The sequence below is a fragment of the Miscanthus floridulus genome, chromosome 5, assembly GCF_019320115.1.
Source record: "Miscanthus floridulus cultivar M001 chromosome 5, ASM1932011v1, whole genome shotgun sequence".
Classification (NCBI taxonomy): domain Eukaryota; kingdom Viridiplantae; phylum Streptophyta; class Magnoliopsida; order Poales; family Poaceae; genus Miscanthus; species Miscanthus floridulus.
In genome coordinates, this window is record NC_089584.1 from 95,516,387 (window position 1) to 95,537,884 (window position 21,498).

The 21,498-nt window shown below is 49.4% G+C and overlaps 2 pseudogenes; one reads left to right on the forward strand and one right to left on the reverse strand.

Moving 5' to 3' along the window:
• Nucleotides 1-303: 303 nt before the first annotated feature.
• LOC136452668 (uncharacterized) lies at nucleotides 304-5,116 on the forward strand (annotated as a pseudogene).
• A 6,296-nt stretch (nucleotides 5,117-11,412) lies between these two features.
• LOC136452669 (putative receptor protein kinase ZmPK1) lies at nucleotides 11,413-20,190 on the reverse strand (annotated as a pseudogene).
• Between the last annotated feature and the right edge of the window lie 1,308 nt (nucleotides 20,191-21,498).

Consider the following 21,498-nt stretch of genomic DNA (forward strand, 5'->3'; position numbering starts at 1 on the left):
GGCTAGGGTTGGAGAGGGCAATGGAGGGAGGGGCGGCGATGACAAGGACGGGGAGACGAAGGAAGAAGAAGTACGGAGAGAACCGTTCAGACTGAGCAGATGGGAGGAGATGACGCCTGTTAAGCAATACATGGCAGGGGCAGAATGGTCTTTTGCCTTCGGTCTTCGAGCGTCAACGGCCTGTTCCTAAGCTGGCTAGCTGATTAGCATGCCACGTCAGCAAAAATAGAAAAAAAAAATACTAGATGAGTTATTATTTTTTAGAATATTTTTGTACGGCACCGTAGAGTTGGCAATCAGAGACGGCCTCCGTAAGAGCGGGATGTCCCCTGAACCCCCGTCGACTCATCGCCGTCGTCGTCTCGCGGTGATGCCTCCGTCGAAGCCCAAGCGGCGGCGCGGCGGCGCCTCCTCCCGCGGCCGGAAGAAGCAGAAGCGCCTCGACGCGATCCGCGACGTCGCGCCGCCGCCACCTCCCCCGGCGCCCCTGGGCGGCGTCGGCGGCGGCGACGACTCCGACTCCGACTCCGACTCCGACTCCGACTCCATCCGCCGCAGCAAGCGGGTGCGCCGGGCGCCGGTCGTCCTCGACACGTCGCCGCTCCCTTCCCCACGCCGCAAGAGGCCTCGCCGCGGCGGCCGGGTGGGCTCGAGCGGGAGCTCGCGCAAGGGGAGCCGGGGCAGGGCGCGGCACGAGGTGGATGCCCGAGGGATGGAGGAAGAGGAGGATGAGGAGGACGAGGACGATGAGGGGAGCGTGGTGTGGCGTTCGCGGCTGAGGGATAGGGTTAAGGGGAAGGCCAAACTGGAGGGGCGGGCAAGGAGCCTGTGGTTCGAAGATGAAGAGTACGGGGAGGAGGGAGAGGGGCAAGGAGAGGAGGAGGAGGAGGAGGAGGAGGAAGAAGAGGCCAGGATGGTGGTGGTGGACGTTCGCGAGAGGGCCGAGGACGATGAGGTGATCAAGGAAAGTGGATGTTTGCAGTTGCAAGGGAGGGAAATAACAGATAGAGAGATCAATTTAACAATCGATTTGAACTTAGACACACATGACACCGTGGAGGGTGACAATGCAGTAGAAAAGGAAGAGGGAGGAAAAGGAGAGAAGGTTGGGGAGGAAGAGGTGGTGGCAGAGCAAGAGCAAGGCGAGGAGGGGCCAACAGTAGGCACTAGAAATGATCTAGAAGAAGGCACGGGAGGGGAAACGGTGGTGGAGGAATGTTTGCAGCAGGACGAGGAAACTGGAGGGTTGGAATTGCCTGTATCGAGAGGAAACGGTAGTGATGAACTACCTTGTGGTGAGAGCAATGAGGAGGTTAGGGCCAGCAATTCAGGCAGAATTGAGCAGCTTGACAAGAACAGTGAGAATACTGCAGAAGAGAGCAACCTTCCAGCTGAGCAGCAAATGGAACTGCATCCATCTAGTCCTGGTGTGCAAGATGAAGAAGTCAAACGGGATGGACAGTCGGTTCATTTCCAAGATGCGGTATTGGCTGAGGATGGTCCAAAAGAGAGGATGCGGAATTCCTCGATTTTAGCTGAAAACCAGGGAGTTAAGGTGGTTAAAGAAGGGAGGAAGTGTGGGCTCTGTGGTGGAGGGACTGATGGGAGACCACCTAAGATTGCATTGCATGATTCTGTTGACAGTGAAAATGAAGCCTATGAGGGGGCTTTACCTTCAGAGGAGCCCAACTATGATATGTGGGATGGATTTGGTGATGATCCTGGATGGTTGGGAAGGTTGTTGGGTCCAATTCATGACCGCTTCGTGTCTGGGTTCATCAGAACTGTGCTGTTTGGAGCCCCGAGGTCTGTACCTGCAGTATATACTCAAAACTCTTATGTTTCATTTGATATTTCTGCAAGTTGCTCCGATACATCTTATTGTTGTAGTTTGGTACCGTTGTACACAGGCAACAATGCTCTTGTCAACACTCTCAGTTGTCATTGTTTAAATTTCTCAAATAGTAAGCTGCACTATTTTGTTATGGTCTTATGGATCAACATTGCTTGCTCTGTATTACTGCTGCTGAATTCAAACAGAATGTGTTGCAACTTGCAAATGGAATAATTTTAATCATTCACTGTACTGCATGCTAGTGATACCGATGCAGGGTACTGTTGTCTGAGAATCCATTCTTATCTCCAAATTTCAGGTTTACTTTGCTGGTTTGGGCTGTCTAAGAAATGTAAGAGCTGCGCTTTGCCGTGGAAGGCTTCTCAAGTGCAGTCGATGTGGCAGACCTGGAGCAACTATCGGGTGTCGTGTTGATCGTTGCCCGAAAACCTACCATTTGGTAATTTAATGGTTCTTAAACATACTCCCTCTCTTAAACATACAATGCATATTTGTTTTGGAAAAGTCAAAGGTTATGAATTTCAAACAATAATTAATTAATACTCCCTCCGTTCCAAATTATAAGTCGCTTTGACTTTTTTGGTACATCAATTTTGCTATGTATTTAGATATAACGTATGTCTAGATATATAGCAAAATCTACATACCAAAAAAGTCAAATCGACTTATAATTTGGAATGGAGGGAGTAACATTTATTAGTATGCTTTTGTGTAATTATACAATTCAATTCATATTTCAAAAATACTTTCAGACTATATTGGGTTTGTGGCTATAAGTGATACAATTTGTAAGAAAACTGTATTGTGTGTTCATTGGACAATCAAACAGTGTTAATTGGTTGCAAGGTCGGTAGCAGATGAGGCTGCACTGTGGTTTTCAGCTGGAGCTCCAAGCTGCTGTTCATGGGTTAATCCAATAGTGTCTCTTTGTTGTTTGTTTCATCTGTTTGTGTTGTGCCTCTTGTAAGGAATATATGTTTGAACTAGTTTGTATTTTTTTTCTACAATGAAATGGTATGCAGCTCTCCTACGTATTTGAGAGAAAAAAGTGAAGCAGTGGGCAAGGTCTATCATTGAAGACTGAGTAAAAAAAAACATGCCTTGTATTGTTGAATGGAGGGAGTACTTTAGCTGTTTAGCGTGCTATTATTGTCCTAATATTTAGCATTTTCCATGTGTAGCCTTGTAGTCGAACAGAAGCCTGCATATTTGATCATCGGAAGTTTCTTATAGCCTGCAATGATCATCGCCATCTTTTCCAACCCCAAGGAGATAAGTATGTTGAACTACTGAGGAAAATGAAGATAAAAAAGATGAAGGCAGATATCAGAAAAGTGTCACACGATGCATGGAGAAAAGACAGAGGCTGAGGAGAAATGGTTAGAGAACTGTGGGGAAGATGAAGAGTTCTTGAAACGTGAGGGCAAGAGGCTAAACAGAGATCTTTTGCGAATTGCACCTGTTTATATAGGAGGAGGCTCTGAAAACGAAAAGTCATATCGCGGTTGGGAATCTGTTGCTGGGCTAAGTGATGTTATTCAGAGCATGAAGGAGGTGGTGATGCTACCTCTTCTCTACCCTGAGTTCTTTAGTTCTTTAGGTCTTACTCCTCCGAGAGGTGTTCTGCTTCATGGCCACCCTGGTACCGGTAAAACACTTGTTGTAAGGGCACTCATAGGGGCATGTTCTCAAGGCAACAGAAGGATTGCTTATTTTGCTCGAAAAGGTGCTGATTGTTTGGGTAAGTATGTTGGTGATGCCGAGAGACAGTTAAGACTTCTTTTCCAGGTAGCTGAGCGATGTCAGCCTTCTATCATATTTTTTGATGAGATAGATGGTTTAGCACCTTGTAGATCCAGACAACAAGACCAAACACATAATTCAGTTGTGGCAACTTTGCTCTCATTGCTTGATGGTTTGAAATCACGAGGCTCAGTCATAGTGATTGGGGCTACAAATCGCCCTGATGCTATTGATCCTGCCCTTAGGAGATCAGGAAGGTTTGATCGTGAGATATACTTTCCACTACCAACCTTTGATGATAGATCTGCTATTCTGTCATTGCATACAAAAAATTGGCCAAGTCCTATTTCAGGTGCATTCCTGTCATTTGTTGCTAGCCAAACTGTTGGATATGCTGGTGCTGATCTGCAGGCAATTTGCACACAAGCAGCTATAAATGCTTTAAAAAGAATCTGCCCATTGCATCAAATTTTACAATCTGCTGAAAAAGGAGTTCCTCATGGGCGAGTTCCTCTACCAACAGTTCTTGTTGAGGAAAGAGATTGGTTAGCTGCTCTCGCAGCTGCTCCCCCACCTTGTTCACAAAGGGAAGCAGGGATTGCTGCAAGCGATCTAGTTTCCTCACCTCTAGATTCCTGTTTTGTACCAAGCCTTCTTAAACCATTGGTACACCTTCTTATTTCTATGTATTTGGATGAGCGTGTATGGTTACTTTCATCCCTTCTTAAGGCATCTGGCTCTATAAAGGAAGTGGTGTTCTCATCCATGGAAAAGAATACTGTACCCCGCACTTTATGGCCAACTTGTCTTAATTCTTTGATGAACCAAAAAGATATAGCAGATAGAATTGGAACAATCTTGTCAAGCTGTGGTCTTGTAGCTGCACAACTAGGAAATCATGGTTCAATGTTGCTAAGTGATGTTGAAACACAGGAGAATTTTTGTGGCAGCAGATTAAATCCCACTGGTTTGCATGTGAAAGGAGGGCTACCACATAAGTTATCAGGCTTTCGAGTTTTAGTTGCTGGAGCACCGAGATCAGGCCAGCAACACCTAATTCGTTGTGTTCTTCATGGTTTTCTGGGCCAGATTGTAATACACAAGCTTGACCTTGCAACTATGGTCCAGGAAGGAAATGGTGATATCCTTAGCGGGCTGACACAAATTCTTTGTAAGTTACTATGTTTCCCTTAGTTTCTTTTACTTTGGAATTATTCACTACAAAACAACAATTGACACTTCATTTATATTTTTCATGTAAAGCTGGTGACAATATTTTTCACCTTAACATTTTTGTTTATTTACTTTATGCTGTCTATGCATGTGAATATATATGATGAGGTGATGACTACGAATGTGAAAGTGAATGCCTATGAAAAGAATCTTCATACAGGAACCAAGTATAGCTCGATTCAAGCTTTAGTTTAGATTTAGTTGGAGATACATTTTGTTGTTGTAAAAGCTGATTACCTAAGGACCTACAATTAGATGAAGTTGGAGATGCATGTATACTATTTTTATTTATTTATTTTAGTTACTTGAGTTTCCTCTTTTTTCTTTGAGAGTCTCTTGCAGACTGGAAATTACTTGCATTCATTACCTTTTTCCCATGCGTTTGGGTTTAGTACTGTGTATCTCATTTATCAATTTTAAAGAAACTTTACATATGCTTTGAAGACTGATTCCCCACACAAGTTTTGATGTTTTTATTGGTTTAGTTGAATTCTGACATATATTGCTATATCTGGCTCATGTGGCTCCTGCACCCTAGCCCTACAGTGGTTCTGGTATGCTGCCACATATGTGTTCCCAACACTGACAGGTTTATTGTAGTTGGAGTTGAAGAAATGCATAGGTTGACCACACGACATGAGAAACAGCAACATTGTATGGCTGTTGATATAGTGGTGATACATTAGTTTAAAATCATACAATACAACACAGCAACAAATTGACCCGAGGCCTTTTTATTTTCGCAAACAAGGAAAGTGATTTTATTCTTGTTCCTTTCCTAAGCATGCAAAATATGACACACACATGCTCTGAAAATTAACGCAGCACATAAATTATGATTCTTTATGGAATGAATGAAAGACCAACCTACATCTGGCTTGATGTAAATTTACAGACTTAGTTTAGCTTAACCATTGCCGACGGTGGAAAAGGCACGGCACCGGAGGAAGCGAAGAGGACGCGAAGGGAGGTTATGGGAGCGGAACTTGCACCTGGCTAAGCCTGGCTCCAGGAAAACGGATCGGGATGTTGTTCTTTGGGAGCCAGGCCAAGTGGTGTATGGCGGCTAGGTTTAGCCAGGCTAAAGCCCAACTACAGACAACCAAACAAACCTAAGTTGGCTCCAGCAGGCCAGGCCAAGGGTTGGGCACCCAACCAACACAGGTCTATAATGTTTTTCTCTCACAACAAATCAACGAATAATACTTTTCAGCCTGACTTTTTAGCGAAACGAACAGGGCCGAATCTAGATGAACTTTTAGACCATGGAATCAAATAGGGCATAAGGTATAGAAAGAGGAATAAGAAGGGATAAGAATAGTTAAAACTGCCATAACTTGGGATGGTGGTGGGGTAAGAACAGTTAGGAAGCATAGGGCAAAGGTTTGGAGAAAAAAAAAGATAATCTCAGCGAAAATAGGTCAGAATACTCCCTGTATCTTGACAAAGGTAGAGTGAGAAAAAAGTTGTTTCTCTTGCAGTTATCGTGAATTGTACTATTTTAGGGCCACTTACGGCACGATCTTTTGGTACGTCCAAGCAAAGTAGTACATGTAAACGATAAATTTGGATTGTACCAACACGACATTAACACGAGTAGTAGATTGCACCGTGCCTAGAATCTTGGCTACATGGCACGACCTACATCTTAAATTGTACTTTGTCCAACATGACATGAAATTATACCATTTATTGCACTTTTGCCTTTCTATAAGGCCTAGTGTAACAACAACTATTTAAGTAAATAAACATGGAATGTGTTTTTGCACACGGAATGTCTAGCCATTTGTTAGTTTTTGGAAAGACAAATGTTAGAAAAGCATGCTCAAAAGATGTGACTGAAATGAGATATATGTATGTTCCTTTTCATTGTTACTTATTAATTATGGTTGCTACCCAATAAGCTAAGTAGCAACATTGCTTTTATCGAGCACAAGATTTAGCTATATAAATTAAATTTTAAATATTAATGATTTTATAAAAACGGTGGGGGAGGTGGTGTTTTCTGCTGATCACCACAGCTAATATTGATATAGGATGTCCAATTTCTGTCAAGGGAGGTGGTGTATCTTATTGTACTATATATGAAAATAAAAATCAAATAAGTTTTTGTGACCTCTTGAAATCCCCTCGCTAAAGTTACCCTCAACACTGTTTATTAGCTGTGTAGTTATTTTTTTTTTAATTTTAAAAATGATTTAATAAAATATGTACTTATTCTCTTGTGTATGAATTCCGCGCGTGCATGTTCACTAGTAATAGTAAACTAGACACTTTCGTCCACAACATCCTACAGAATAGCCATGAAGCACACGACCGGATCTCGATAAAATTAAACTATGCAAGCTGATAAGTGGCCCAAGAAGATTAATAGAGTATCACCAAGGATTTGGCTGGCACGACATAAAAATGGGGCGATGGACCATGGACCGTGCGTGCCAAGAAAAAGGCTTGCCCGTGTGCATAGGAGTCATAGCCCGAAGCAGCACCAAGCATGGGCACTGTTGAGGATTTGAATTCGCCGGAAAACACAACCCCCGAAATTTCAGAGTTGGTCACCAAAATTTTATGTCAAAGTTTGCCTGCAAGATTCAAGAGCGAAGGATAAATTTTGACTTCGCTCGAAACAAGCAAAAGAGGCGAATAGATACAAGAGCGAAGACAGATTTTGGACTTCGCTCAACCCGCGAAGTCAACAAGATTCAATACAAGAACTCTTAAGTTGGAGGACGTGAAGACATCCTTGATGAAAATAACTTTGAAGATTAACAAGACGACATGAAGGCCCCGTTCGCTGGTCTGAAACTTGGCTGAAAAATACTGTTTTGGCTGAATTGTTGTGAGAGAAAAACATTGTTCCGGCTGAAAAAAGAAGCCGAACAAGTCATTTTTAAGATAAGCGAACGGGGCCGAAGAATGAAGTTTCGAAGAGTAAAAAGACAACTTCACCCTTGTAGTTTAAAGGAGTTGTATTGATTACAGAGAGTGGTAGAGTGGTCATTTGTATTTAAATTATGAAGGCTAGGGCCTCTATAAATACCCTCTCTGACATGTACCGTACGATCATGAAATAAATACAATATTGCATTTGTGTTCAACTTGATGTTTGTGTGAACAAGTTTTACCCAACCGGCACAACCTAAGAGCATCTCCAATAGTACTTAAAAAGCTAATGTCAAACAATTAGTTTTTTTAACCTTTCTCAAAACCTATAAAATAAAATCTCTTTTGCTTACTTTATTTCCCAGTGTACTATCAAATTTGAAAATCATGGCAGATTAAAAAATAATAGCAGCCAGAAATCCAATTATAGGGCTGATCGCGGCCGTGTCAGGAAAAAAATTCACCGCAGCAAGTCATCCTGCGTGACCTTGGGTAAAAACAGCACAGTTGGAGGGAGAAATTTGGAAATTTGCCCTCATGGCAGGTGGGCTTCGCCCAAATGCCATCAAGTTTGTGGGTTTTGCTGAAATGCCCTTATGAAACAAGTCCAACACGTTATAATGCCATTTTGAGATTTAAATCTATTTTTAATATTTTTCACCTAAAATTTTAGCCTGAACTAACCATTTTGCCACTGAGCTCGTTGATCCCTGCCCTCTCATCTCTCCCCCTCTCGTTCTCTTGCTCCCGTCGCATCCCCTTCCTCCCTCTCTCGAGGTGGCGCAACGCGGGTGGCCCTCCTCCCCTCTCCGTCTCCCTCCGTCTCGATCTACCACCGGGTCGTGGCGCGGCCGGCGCAGGGCAGGGCAGAGGCATGGCCTTGCAGGCCAGTCGTCCTCATCATTCCCCCTCTCCCTCTCTCCTGCTGTGGCCGCTCATGGTGCTCGTGCCCGGTGCCGGTGGGTCTCGGCGGTGTCGCGGTTGGCACAGAGCAGTCTTAGGTGCTTCCGTTTCTTCTTGTATTTTGGGATTTTGCTTTTGCCTCTCTGATTTGTCCATTCGATTTCTTCGATTCGTGTTTTAGGGTTTGACCTAGAATGCCTGTTGTTCCAATGTTTGCCTTCTCTGTGTTTATCTATAAAAAGGTTGGCACCAATTGGCAATGACACTACCAATTCGTGTTCTAGGGATTGTGTCTATGATTTTATTTTTGCAGCTTTTTTCTCAGTTTTTCCTCTCCCGTTCTTGCTTCGGTTCTTCGTTTTGAGATCGATTTAGTTCGTTCTTTTTTGCTCAGATTCATGCTATGACATGCGTTGATGCTACCCCTTAAGTGAATTTGATTGAATCGAGTCGAGCACGGAGAAATTGAACGAATTTCGTTTTTGGGGAGTTTTTCGTGTTCTTGGCCGTGATCTAATTTTTCTAGAGTTTGGGTTGAAATTGGGCGATGATCTCTTAGAGTATGCTCACCAACTCCCTTGTGATGGCCTGTGAAAAGTTTAGTCACGATTTGTTTTGATTTGGTCCAGTTTTTCATCGATTTTGTGGCCGTCGGTTTCCTGTTCTAGATTTTTCAGAGTTTGGGTTAATCCCAAGAGATGATTTGTTGGGGGTGAGTTCGTAGGTAGTTGAAATTCTCGCAAAATTTGGGAGCGAATCATGGAGTTTTGAGTCGGATTTCGTTGATTTTGTTGTCGCCCTTTTTCTGTTCTTGAAGGCATCGGTCTCCTGTTCTTCTGCTTGCACACAAGGTCGGACAACAGGGCCAGCGTAGTGCGCCACTCGTCCTTGGCTAGCAGTTCCGATCACTCACGTGCAGTAGGCAGGCAGCACCTGTTGTTCTTCGTTTCTTCCCGCTTGTTTGTCGTGGGAGGCCGAGCAGCAGGAGCCGCGTGCTTCCAGCGCTAGAGCAGCGCTCGGTCTAGGTGGGCACTCGCCCAAGCGCCCACGTCCAGCGACCGGCCGCTCGCCCAGGTGCTCTGCTCAGCGGTGAGCAGCTCCACCGCTCAAGCCCCTCTGTCTCCCACCGTCTCTCTCTGTGCCCAGCGGCGAGCAGCACCACCGCCCGCACTTCTCTCCATGCTCGATTCTGTTCGATTGCATCTACTCGCTTTCCCCGGTCGCGGACAGGGGTAAAACGGTCACGCCTGGTCAAAAAAGATGGGGTCAGAAATTTACAAAGTTGGAAAAAACACGAAATGACAAAATAGCACGAAACACATCTTTCATAAGATTATTCTGAGGAAGCCCACAAACTTAAAAGCATTCTAGCAAAAACCACTCCTCGTGAGGGCAAAATTCTCATTTTCCCGGTTAGTGGTGAGGACTGAGGAGGCCCACCTAATCGGCCCAGTTGCCACTAATCTCACCATCCAAAGCAGCCCTCAACTCCAACGACTGCGGCGAGGGACCTTCGATCTCGCCGTGGCCCGACGCGCTGCCGCTCGTCCGCCGTCAGCGCCCTCTCGTTCGGCTCGGCTGCATCGGCAATGCTCGTAAGCCCTCTCGTCCAGACTTCCACTCTAACTTCCTTGCCTCCCCTGCGTTGCTGCTGCTGATGGCAGTGCGCTTGTAGATATTGCCCAAGCTCCTATGGAGCAGCGCAATGTCACGTTAGCTTAAGGTCCATTTAATTTCGAAACAAAATGACCCCCGCGCACTCGATCAATTTAGAGCTATAATCAATGCTTTTTTACAGATTCAGGCGATAAGATTGGTGTCAGACGACGCTTGTCGTAATAGTGCCTTCTGTATACCTCGATTTTCTCTAGTTTGAGAAAAAGAAAGGCCATCACTTATTTGTTTTTTTTTTCCGAATTCAGAACTGGATCAATTATCTTGCTAGCCTGCTAGGGTTGGCAGTAGCATTTGCATCCGTGCAGTGATGGCAGTAGTATTTGTACCCGGAAACTTTGTAGGTGGTACGGGGATGGAGTATGCGGTTGGTGACTCAACTTCAATAAAAAAAAAACTGGACCTACGAGGGTATGACCACCCCCGGCATTGCATTAAGAAGAAGACCTTCTCACGTAGGCCCAGTGAGAACAGGCCGGTCCTTAGGCTTGTGCTTTGGCGTGGGACAGACGAAGGGATTTTTTTAACCCCACACTAACCCAGGACCTAAGGAGTGCCGCCGGGATGCTCTAACCAGTTGGACTAGAGGCCCTTTGACGTGACTCAACCCCAATCAATGATCGAGAAAAAAATTGACAGCGACCGCAAGGAGGTAGGCCCGATCTGCTGCTTGACAGCGATGGCGACAGTAGCTGGATCAATAGGATTCGCCGCCAAAACAGTGGCGCTGTCCTGGCAGAGATTTTCTCTCTCCGGGGCACGCAGTGCAGAAGCGAGTGGCGGCTAGGGTTCATATGTGAACTTAGACTCGTGATAACATGTAGGAGGAATATAATTGGATGGAATTGAATTGTATTGCCGAGCCTCGTGGGTGGATTATATTGGAGTACTCCACTTATGGGGCAAGACACCTCTCTTAGAGATAAGGCAAGCTGAGATTACATCGTATTTGGAGATATCCCAACATAAACACAAATATCACAATTTGCCACGCTTTACCATATATTTCATAAGTCAGTTTAGTTCATCTTAAATCATTGTTCCTGTAGTAACATGGTCAAAGGTACACTTGGCATGAAACTTGTTATTCCTGCCGCTCAAATCTTTGCATCTGTTGCAAGTCAATATGAATAAGCAGGATGGTAGTCGTCTTCATCATCACATGACATGAGCACCTTGACAATTTCATCCATCGTGGGCCTCGTGCGTCTTTCTTCGAGGCATGAAAAGGCTATTTTCACCATTGCAATTGCTTGCTCTGCATGAAAGTGGCCGTACAATCTATCATCAACAATATCACTGACATTCCCGGTAGATAGAATATGTTTAGCCTCCTGGACAAACTTCAGAAAATCTATTTGTCTTTCATCTAACATTATGCCACTTGAAGCCCTGATTCCAGTCACAATCTCCAGAAGCACGGCCCCATAGCTGTACACATCAACCTTTGCATTGATTGGCATATTCAGTGCCCATTCTAGTGCCATGTAGCCCATCGTGCCTCTCATATGGGTGAAATTGAAACTAGTGCTATCTTGCTTCACGAGCTTGGCCAATCCAAAGTCTGCTATCTTGGCTTCGAAATCTCGAGTTAGAAGTATGTTTTCTGGTTTCACATCATAGTGAACAACCCACTCAAGGTATTCATGATGTAGGTAAGCAAGGCCTCTTGCTGTGCCCAGTGCGATCTTGTATCTTTGGCTCCAACCAAGCAGGCTTTCAGTAGTTCTCTCACCAAATAGGTACTTGTCCAGTGACTCATTCTCCACATACTCATATACTAATAACCTCTTTGTCCCTTCTGAGCAAAATCCCCACATTCTGACTAAGTTTATGTGATTGATTCTTCCAATAAGGGTCACTTCTGCCCAGAATTCTTCCTCTCCCTGGCGAACATCTGTAAGCTTCTTTACTGCCACTATTTTCTTATCTTCAAGCACTCCCCTGTAGACGATTCCAGCGCCTCCTCTACCAAGCTCTTCTTTGAACTTTCCAGTTGCTTCCCTCAATTCCCGGTATGTAAATCGCCTGAACTGGTTTGTAACCAGCTTGTACCCATCCTCCATTGATTTGGGTATGTTATGCTTCTTGAAGAAAAGGTACCAGCCTGTCACAATAACAAGCAACTCTAGAGCTCCCAGTATTGCAGCAGCAAAGACATAGAAGTATGTCCAATTTATGCTGTCCTTCTTTATTCCGTACATACTTGCTGATCCTAGCATAACCTCAGAACCTGCGGGTCCACAGGTGAGGGTTTTTTGTTTGGAGATTGAGTACGTCGAAATGTTAAAACTCATTGGTACTTTCATATAGTTGTCTCCAGGGAAATATGGGAACACCTAACCATGGTAGAGTAAATCTTTAGTGTAACACCAACCATCCCCACCCTTGTATGTGAAAGACAAGCAGGTGCTGCTGTTCCAGCAGATGTTCCGGCATGCTTCGAATGGGATGGACTTTGATAGGGTTTGGATCCCTACCGGTGCGAGCTCTCAGATTATATGAGTGTGTGGAAGGAGGACAGGGGAGAAGTCGCGAGGCACGGCGTCGGGGCGCCGTGATCGCCCGCGCGAGAAGAGGGAAGGAGGCGGCTAGGGCTTTGGGGTCTCCCAGCTCCCTAAGGGAAGCTGAGAATTATGATTCTCTTCTTAAAGTCCAATCGTCTTACAAGTGGCCTATTTATATGAGTCCTCTAATAATAGAAAATAAATAAGGATAATAATATGGGCTTGGAGCCCCACCCCTGCGCCTAATCTAGCCACTAATGGGCCTCCTCCTCGTGTACGTCTTGTCGGTCATAACATCTCTCCCTACCTACGCAAACAGCTCGTCCTCGAGCTGGAAGTCGGGAAAGTGGTCGCGGAAGTCGTCGAGAGACTCCCAAGTCGCATCTTCATCGGGCAGGCCGCGCCACTTAATCAACACGCGCCAGACGCCGCGGCACTGCTGTTTCTGCAGTGCCCGCTCAGGATCCTGCAGGACCCGACCATCCAGGACCGGTGGAAGAGAGGCCGGGGCTGCCGGAGGATCGCCGCGGTGCTTCTTCAACAGCCCCACGTGGAACACGTCGTGGATCCGTGCTCCGTCGGGCAACTGAAGGCGGTAGGCCACCCGCCCAATGCGCTCCAGAACCTGAAACGGACCAACATAACGGGGCCCCAGCTTGCGCCTGGAGCGGGGGTCCAGGGACTGCGCCGTCCTATGTAGCAGGCGCAGCCAGACCCAATCCCCGACGATGAACTCAACATCGCGGTGATTGGCGTCGTAGAACCGCTTGGAGAGCTGCTGCGCCTGCAAAAGCCGCTGACGGACCTCGGTGAGGATCTCATCCCGGCTACGTAGAAGAGCGTCCACCGCGTCCGTCCGCGCTGTCCCCGGAGTGTATGGCAAGAGGGGCGGCAGTGGACGACCATAGACCACCTCGAACGGAGTGGCGCGAAGGGCGGTGTGGTAGGAGGTGTTGTAGCAGAACTCCACCCAAGCGAGCCAGTCCACCCAAGCACGCGGCCGATCACCCGTCACACAGCGCAGGTACATGGCCAGCACCTTGTTCACTGCCTCGGACTGACCATCTGTCTGCGGGTGATAAGCCGTGCTCATGCGCAACTTGACGCCGGCCATCCGGAAGAGGTCATGCCAAACATGTCCTGTGAACACGGGATCCCGGTCGCTGACGATGGAAGAGGGGAACCCGTGTAGCCGGATGATGCCGTCGAAGAAGGCATGCGCGACGGAGGTGGCGGTGTAGGGGTGGCCGAGCGCGATGAAGTGCGCATACTTGGAGAAGCGGTCGACCACCGTGAGCACGACGGATTTGCCTCCAACCTTGGGAAGACCCTCAACGAAGTCCATGGAGATGTCCGCCCACACCTGGGATGGCACCTCCAGCGGCTGCAGCAGGCCGGCCGGCTGCAAAGTCTCCGTCTTGTTGCGCTGGCAGGTCATGCAGGAACACACCCAATCCTGCACCAGCACACGATCACCGGGGATGTAGAAGTCGGCACGCAGCCGGTGGAGCATCTTCTGCACGCCCTCATGCCCCACCGAGTGCGCCAATTGCAGCACCTGGTGGCGCAAGTCGCCGTGGTCGGGAACGTAGAGGCGATGATCATGCAGCAGCAGCCCCTCCTCCAGGCGCCAAGGCCCCTGCAAGGTACCGGCCTCCAGGCACTGGCGTAGGAGCACCGCGTCCGCTGCGGATTTCGTGGCGCGGCGGATGTCGTCGATGAGCGCAAAGGAGGGGCCAGAGGTGGCACACATGGCCGCCCCCTCCCCGCTGGCCGCCCTGGAGTCCAGCTCGACGTCACGGCGAGACAACACGTCCGCCACGGTATTAAGGCGCCCCGGGCGATACTCGACGGTGAAGTCGAACCCGAAGAGCTTGCTGATCCATTGGTGCTGAGGGACGGTCGACAAGCGCTGGTCCAAGAGAAACTTTAAACTGTAATGGTTAGTGCGAATAAGAAAGTGGCGCCCCCACAGATACGGGCGCCAGTGGCGCACGGCCTGCACCAGGCCGATGAGTTCCCGTTCGTAGGCCATGAGCTTTAGGTGGCGCGCGGCGAACGGCCTGCTGAAGAAAGCGAGAGGTCCCGCGCCGTGATGGAGGACGACGCCGAACCCCACGCCTGAGGCATCGCAGTCCACCATGAACAACTTGTCGAAGTCGGGCATCTGGAGGACGGGTCCCGTGGTGAGGGTGCGCTTGAGCGCCTGGAAGGCCTTCTCGGCCTTCGTGTCCCAGACGAAGGCATCGCGGCGCAACAGCCGCGTGAGGGGAGCTGCGATGAGGCCGAACTCCCGGATGAACTTCCGGTAGTAGCCGACCAAGCCCAGGAAGCCCCGAAGGCCCCGGACAGACCGCGGCATGGGCCACGCCTCCACCGCCGCCACCTTGTCAGCATCCATGGCCACTCCATCCACGGAGATGACGTGGCCCAAGTAGGCAATGGAAGTTGCCCCAAACGAGCACTTCGAGCGCTTCAGGTGGAGTCGGTGCGCGCGAAGCTCGTTTAGGACAATGGTGATGTGCTGCAGGTGCTCCGCCCACGACGAGCTGTAGATGAGGATATCATCGAAAAATACCAGCACAAACCTTCGCAAATAGGGCCGGAGGACGTCGTTCATTAGGGCCTGAAATGTCGCCGGGGCGTTGGAGAGGCCGAATGGCATGACCAGGAACTCAAAGTGGCCGTGATGTGTGCGAAAAGCCGTCTTAGCCACATCGTCCGGGTGCATCCGCACCTGGTGGTAGCCCGAGCGTAGGTCAAGCTTGGTGAAGAAGCGAGCCCCATGGAGCTCGTCGAGCAGCTCATCCACGTCTGGAATGGGAAACTTGTCCTTGGACGTCTTGGCGTTGAGGGCACGGTAGTCGATGCAGAAGCGCCAAGACTTGTCTGCCTTGCGAACGAGAAGCACGGGCACCGAGAACGGCGAGGTGGTAGGCCGAATGATGCCCTGGGTGAGCATGACCTTGCACTGTCGCTCCAGCTCGTCCTTCTACAGCTGCGAGTAGCGATAGGGCCGCACGGCGATCGGAGGAGTGTCCGGTAGTAGATGTATGCGGTGGTCGTACGGCCGGGCTGGCGGTAAGCCCTACGGTGATGAGGACATCACTACTTCATCGCATACAAGCCAAGTAGAGGAGGAGGTCCAGCATGGGCGTCCAATTCATCTTTTTCATGGTGGAAGCCGAGTCCAGCTCAAGTTCGAGTCCGGTTCGGGCTCCAGGACCAGTCTGCCTTAAACTGGTCACCCAGGACGCATCTGGACTCCGTTTTCGACGATCCACATATGGATGGAAAGCTAATTGGATAAGGAAACCAACCCAATTGGTTTCACGGCAAAAGGCCTTCGGAATCAATGGGAATCGTCGAAACAAGTCAGCATCCAGAATCTATCAGGGTGCTACGACACCGTCTTTTGGTCCGTTGGACCGTGTATCGTGTTTGGGCCCATTAGGGGCCGCGTCCAGGGGGTGACGCCCAAGACTCTATAAATACCAGCCGTCGCTCTCCTTAGGGTTTGGGTTTTGTTTAGTTCTTGATTTCCTCGTGAAACGGACATCGTTTTGCTGCAACTGTGTCGCTAATGCTGCTTGCTGTGAACCAGGGCCCTAGTTCTTGATCTTGTTCGCCTGTGGCGATTAGTCCTTTCGAATAAAAACTTGAACTCCTTCTCGTTATCATAAGCCTCATATTTATTTGCAATTTCAGATTGTGTTCATCCTGTTTTTGCTTGTGTTCTCGATTCGCTTGCAGGAAAGCCTTCTCGGTGAGGTCAATCGCGTGGTGTAACAGTTGCGGGGGTCCGAATCAATCTTGTTTCGAAGCCTAGATCGTGAACGCCGAGTCTCCACCAATCGACGCTATCATACCTTTCGGAAGATCGGGCCTAGTCTACATCATATGGCTCCTCAAAGATGGCGTTGTGCTGCTGCAGGAGGCGCTCCAGCAGCGGCTACTGAGAGTCGGTGGAGGCAGCCACCAACTGTAGGTGATGCGCGGCACGCGCCGCGCTGCCCGCGCCCACGCCAGAAGGCCATCGTCATGGCTGCGAAGTCCCACAAGATGGGTCCTAGCGTCCGTAGGAAGTCGGCGCCGAGGATGAAGTCAAAACAGCCCAAATCGAGGCCAACGCAGGTGACGGCGAACTCCTCGACCCTAATGGTGATGGGGACATTACGGACGATACCCTCGCACCGAAGGCGATCACCGTTGGCAACTGTGATCCGCAGCTGCTCCCCGCCGGTCGGTGCGAGGCCTAGGCGGTGCATGGTGGCGTCGGGCAGGAAGTTATGAGTGGACCCCGTGTCCAGGAGGGCCACGAGCTGCTCCCCTTTGACCCTCACTGGCAGCAGCATTGTATTCTCCATCCGAATACCTGCAAAAGCATGGAGAGAGACGACGAGGGCGTTAGCATGCGTCTGCTCCAGGGCGCCTAGGTCCTCCTGCTAGATAACATCGTCCTTAGCCTCGGCGGCTACACCGTCGTTGTCGACGTAGTCCGCGGCTTCCAAATAGAAGAGGTGCTGGCAAACGTGGCCAGGGACATAGGGCTCGTCACAATTGTAGCAGAGCCCTTGTCGACGGCGCTCCAGCTGCTCAGCTGGTGTGAGGCGACGAAACGGGTGCGCCTCCGGTGCGGCGCTGTTCGCTGGAGGTGCCTGGGGTGCGCGCGTCGGCGGTGGCTGGCCCTGTCGTGGAGCCGGTCAAACCACCCGTGGTGGTGGGAGCTGCTGGATGGCCGTCGCGCGACGCTCAAACGCTCGGGCATAGTATATGGCCGCCTGGAGATCCTGGGGGCCTCGCAGCTCCACGTCCACCCGGATATGGTCTAGCAGGCCGCCCACGAAGAGCTCAGCCCGCTGGCGAGAGGAGACGCCAGGGCATGGCATACCAGCGCCTGGAAGCGGTCGGTGAAGTCCTGTACTGTGGAGGTGAAGGGCAGTTGACCGAGCTCGGCCAGGCGGCTCCCGCGGAGCAGAGGGCCAAACCAGAGAAGACATAACTCCTGGAAACGGTCCCATGGCGACATGCCACCGTTGTCCTGTTCGAGGGCGTAGTACCACGTCTGGGTAGCCCCCCGCAGGTGATGCGAGGCCAGCCATGTCCGTTTGGTGGCGATCGTACGCTGACCCCTGAAAAACTGACCGCACTGGTTGAGCCAGTTCAAAGGGGTCAACGGAGCCGTCGTACGTCGGGAACTCCAATTTGGAGAACTTGGGCAGCGGCGGGTCCTGGATAGCGGGCATAGTTGCCCCGCCAGGCATGGGCGGCCCACCAGCGTTGTCGGCCGACGAAGACGGGGCGAAGAACGACGGCATGAGACTGCCGCCATGGAAGAGGGGGCCGTCCACCCCACCATAAAGGACCCCCGAAGCCGGGATCCCGCTGTGCGCCATGGTGGCGCTTGACGTTGGATGTGGCGGCAGGTGCGGCTGGGTACCGGTCCCCGTGTAGACCGGCTCCAAGGAACCGGCGACCCAGGCGGGCAGTGGGGATGGCGATGGGGGAAACCAAATTTTCTGGATCGGCACCCCCTCGGAAGACGTCGTCGTCGTGCCCGGGGAAAAGGTCGCAGCAGCGCCGGGGTATGACATAGGAGGCGCGATGACCCCCGTCGAGGGCGGTGGAGGCAACAGCTGCTGCTGCTGCGGCGGCGGATAGGTGAATTGGGACGGCGGCAGCGGCGCATAGGGGCCTAACAGGAAAGCTCGGATGCCCGCAACGGCCTGCCCTAATTCCAATATGGCAGCCGTCATCTCCGCCGGGGTGAAGACGAGCGGCGCAGGGTCCGGCGGCGAGGAGGCTGGGTTAGCCAGCGCCCCAGAGGCGCCCTGCGCGCCCACAGGCTGGAACAGCGAAGGGGAGGACGATTGTGGAGGGTGGGTGGTGGTAGACAGTTGGGTGGAGGGCGGCGGCGGGGGGTGGGATGCGCTACGTTGAGGAGAAGACATGATCGATCCTGAGCAAGCTGATACCAGATTGATAGGGTTTGGATCCCTACCGGTGCGAGCTCTCACATTGTATGAGTGTGTGGAAAAAGGACGGAGGAGAAGTCGCGAGGCACGGCGTCGGGGCGCCGTGATCGCCCACGCGAGAAGAGGGAAGGAGGCGGCTAGGGCTTTGGGGTCTCCCAGCTCCCTAAGGGAAGCCGAGAATTATGATTCTCTTGCTTAAAGTCCAATCGTCTTACAAGTGGCCTATTTATATGAGTCCTCTAATAATAGGAAATAAATAAGGATAATAATATGGGCTTGGAGCCCCACCCCTGCGCCTAATCTAGCCACTAATGGGTCTCCTCCTCGTGTACGTCTTGCCGGTCATAATAGACTTATTGGAGGATAGATCAAAGCCATAGTAATCAGCATGAGGTTGCTCAATAAATGTAAATTCCTCATGTGCTTGGTTTCCGTCAGTCAAGAACATTGGTTTGCATCCTTTGTTCCAATTTGTTGGATCAACCATCTCATAATCTGGGGGACATCTACATCTGAGGCCACCCAAGTAATCACAGAGCCCATTCTTTCCACATAGTCCATGCACATAGCACATCTGTATTACAGCTTGCCCCGTGATGTCCCATTTCCCTGTTGATGCATTCAAGCTGTACATTCTGAAATTGCCATCATAATCAATTGTGATCCTTCTCTTGATTCCTGGACCTGAATCTGAAGCCTCTATCTTAAACCCGTCACTTGATATGAAATTACCCATGTCATCTAGAACTGCTATCCTGGTGCTGTTAAACCTATTGCGGCCATTTTTTTTAGCGTCGTAATCCGGACTTGGCCAGTAGATGCTTGTGATCTCTGGGCTGTCATACAACATCCGTAGGACATTATCCTTGTCGAAGTATAGGTGATGGTAACCAGAGACTAACCTTGTGTCCTTTGTCAGGTTCTGCCCCGGAAGCAAGGTGTCAGTTGGCGAATCGAAGCTCTGCCACACGATCTTGTTGCTGGAGTCACTGAACACAAGGTTGCCACTGTCGAGGAGGGTGACTGTCGTGTGCTTGCCTGACGATGTCTTGCTCTCCCACACCGTGGAACCATTGGTATCTGTGAGGATCAGGTTGCCATCGCGGTTTAGCGATACCCTGGAGCCGTATTTGTTCACGGGAGAGTATCCTCCTCTCTCTGCGGAATAGGGATTCGCTGTCCAGACGACAGTTCTCTCGGCGACACTGGTGGTGTACCAGATGGAAAAAGGTGAGAGCATTCGTGCCAGCCTCATGGAAGCCGCAGGAGAAGTAGCGTCAGGCGAGAGGAGGATGACCTTTTCATGGTCCTCTCCTCTTATGTGTGAGCCGGTGGTCATGATTTACCATGGCGAAGCGCCAAAGCAAACCGGAAAGGTCAGCAACGGAAGAACGGCGAGGTAGAGCAGCTCAGCCATTCTTCTCCTCAGAGAGCTTGGCAACGGAGGTAGAAGAGGGAGAGGTTGGTAGCTTTAACTCTGGTTGTAGCAGAATCGTCCGAAATAACATGCTTTTGAAGGTGTTCGTCTTCCACTAAATACTAAACATCTCGAAAGTTAGCTATATCGGACAGTTCCGTCGAGCACACCCCACGGAACCACAGAAGAACTCGAATCAATCCACGTTTTACCTATAGAATCTAACAATGAGTACGAGCTTACAACACTTAGTCCATTTTATACCACAAGAGTTCTTGAAAATTATTTATTACAATACCAGAGTTCAGAGTGCGATAATTAAACAACGGAATGAAAATAAACATCTAGCGAAAACGATATAAGGATCCGTTTATGCTCACCAGAAGAATCCTCTACGTAAGAGCTACTCCTTAAGTTACACCTGCAACATGATAAAATAAACCCTGAGTACATAATGTACTCGCAAGACTTATCAAACTAGTGGGAATAATTTTCTGACTCCAAGGAATATGATAGGCAATATGGGTTTATTGTTTTCTTTATGTTTGCAAAAAGCATTGCTAGAAGTACGTCTTTAAGATCAAGTTTAATTAGCAGTCATGATTACTTTATTAGCTAACCATTCTAGGTTAACAACAGTTCTACTTTCAAGTAAGGGTTGAGCAATCAGAACCAATTTACCATCTTTCATATTTCAGTTCTTACTACGGTGCTAGACCATAGCCCAGTCGTACCGTCTCACGGAAACGACGATTCGTGAGCCAATATATCCCAGCTAGGTACCCCGAAACACATGCTCCATTTGTACCTCAGGCACAAACAAGACCAACCCATTCCACTCCTGTCATGGGGTCTAGGTCTCAGTCTAAACTTGGACTCCAAACCCCCACACTTGAGACCCGGTCTCAATATAGTGCTTAGACCTTCACCTTTTTCCCGCCTCTAATCAGTCGGTCCGGAAAGAGCCGAAACCCACGACAAGAGCGTAACGAGCCTTCCCGCTCCCATAAGCAAGTATGTGCTCAGGATAATAAGTCTGTGACCTGACTACCATCCACAGCAACGGACGGTCCTCAATCGACACGGACAGGGAAAACAGTGTAACCAAGCTGAGCCCTATGGCCGCGGGACACAACTCGTCATACCCACCATAACCCATACATATCTCTGCCCAGTCTTCATTTTCCTTTCATCATTTTTATCATGGGAGTAGTTATAATAATCACCTATTGTGAGTAACAGCAGGTTACTCACGCTGCCAAAAATCTAAGCATAGCAGCTACTCGAACCTGTACTAGTAGGACGCAC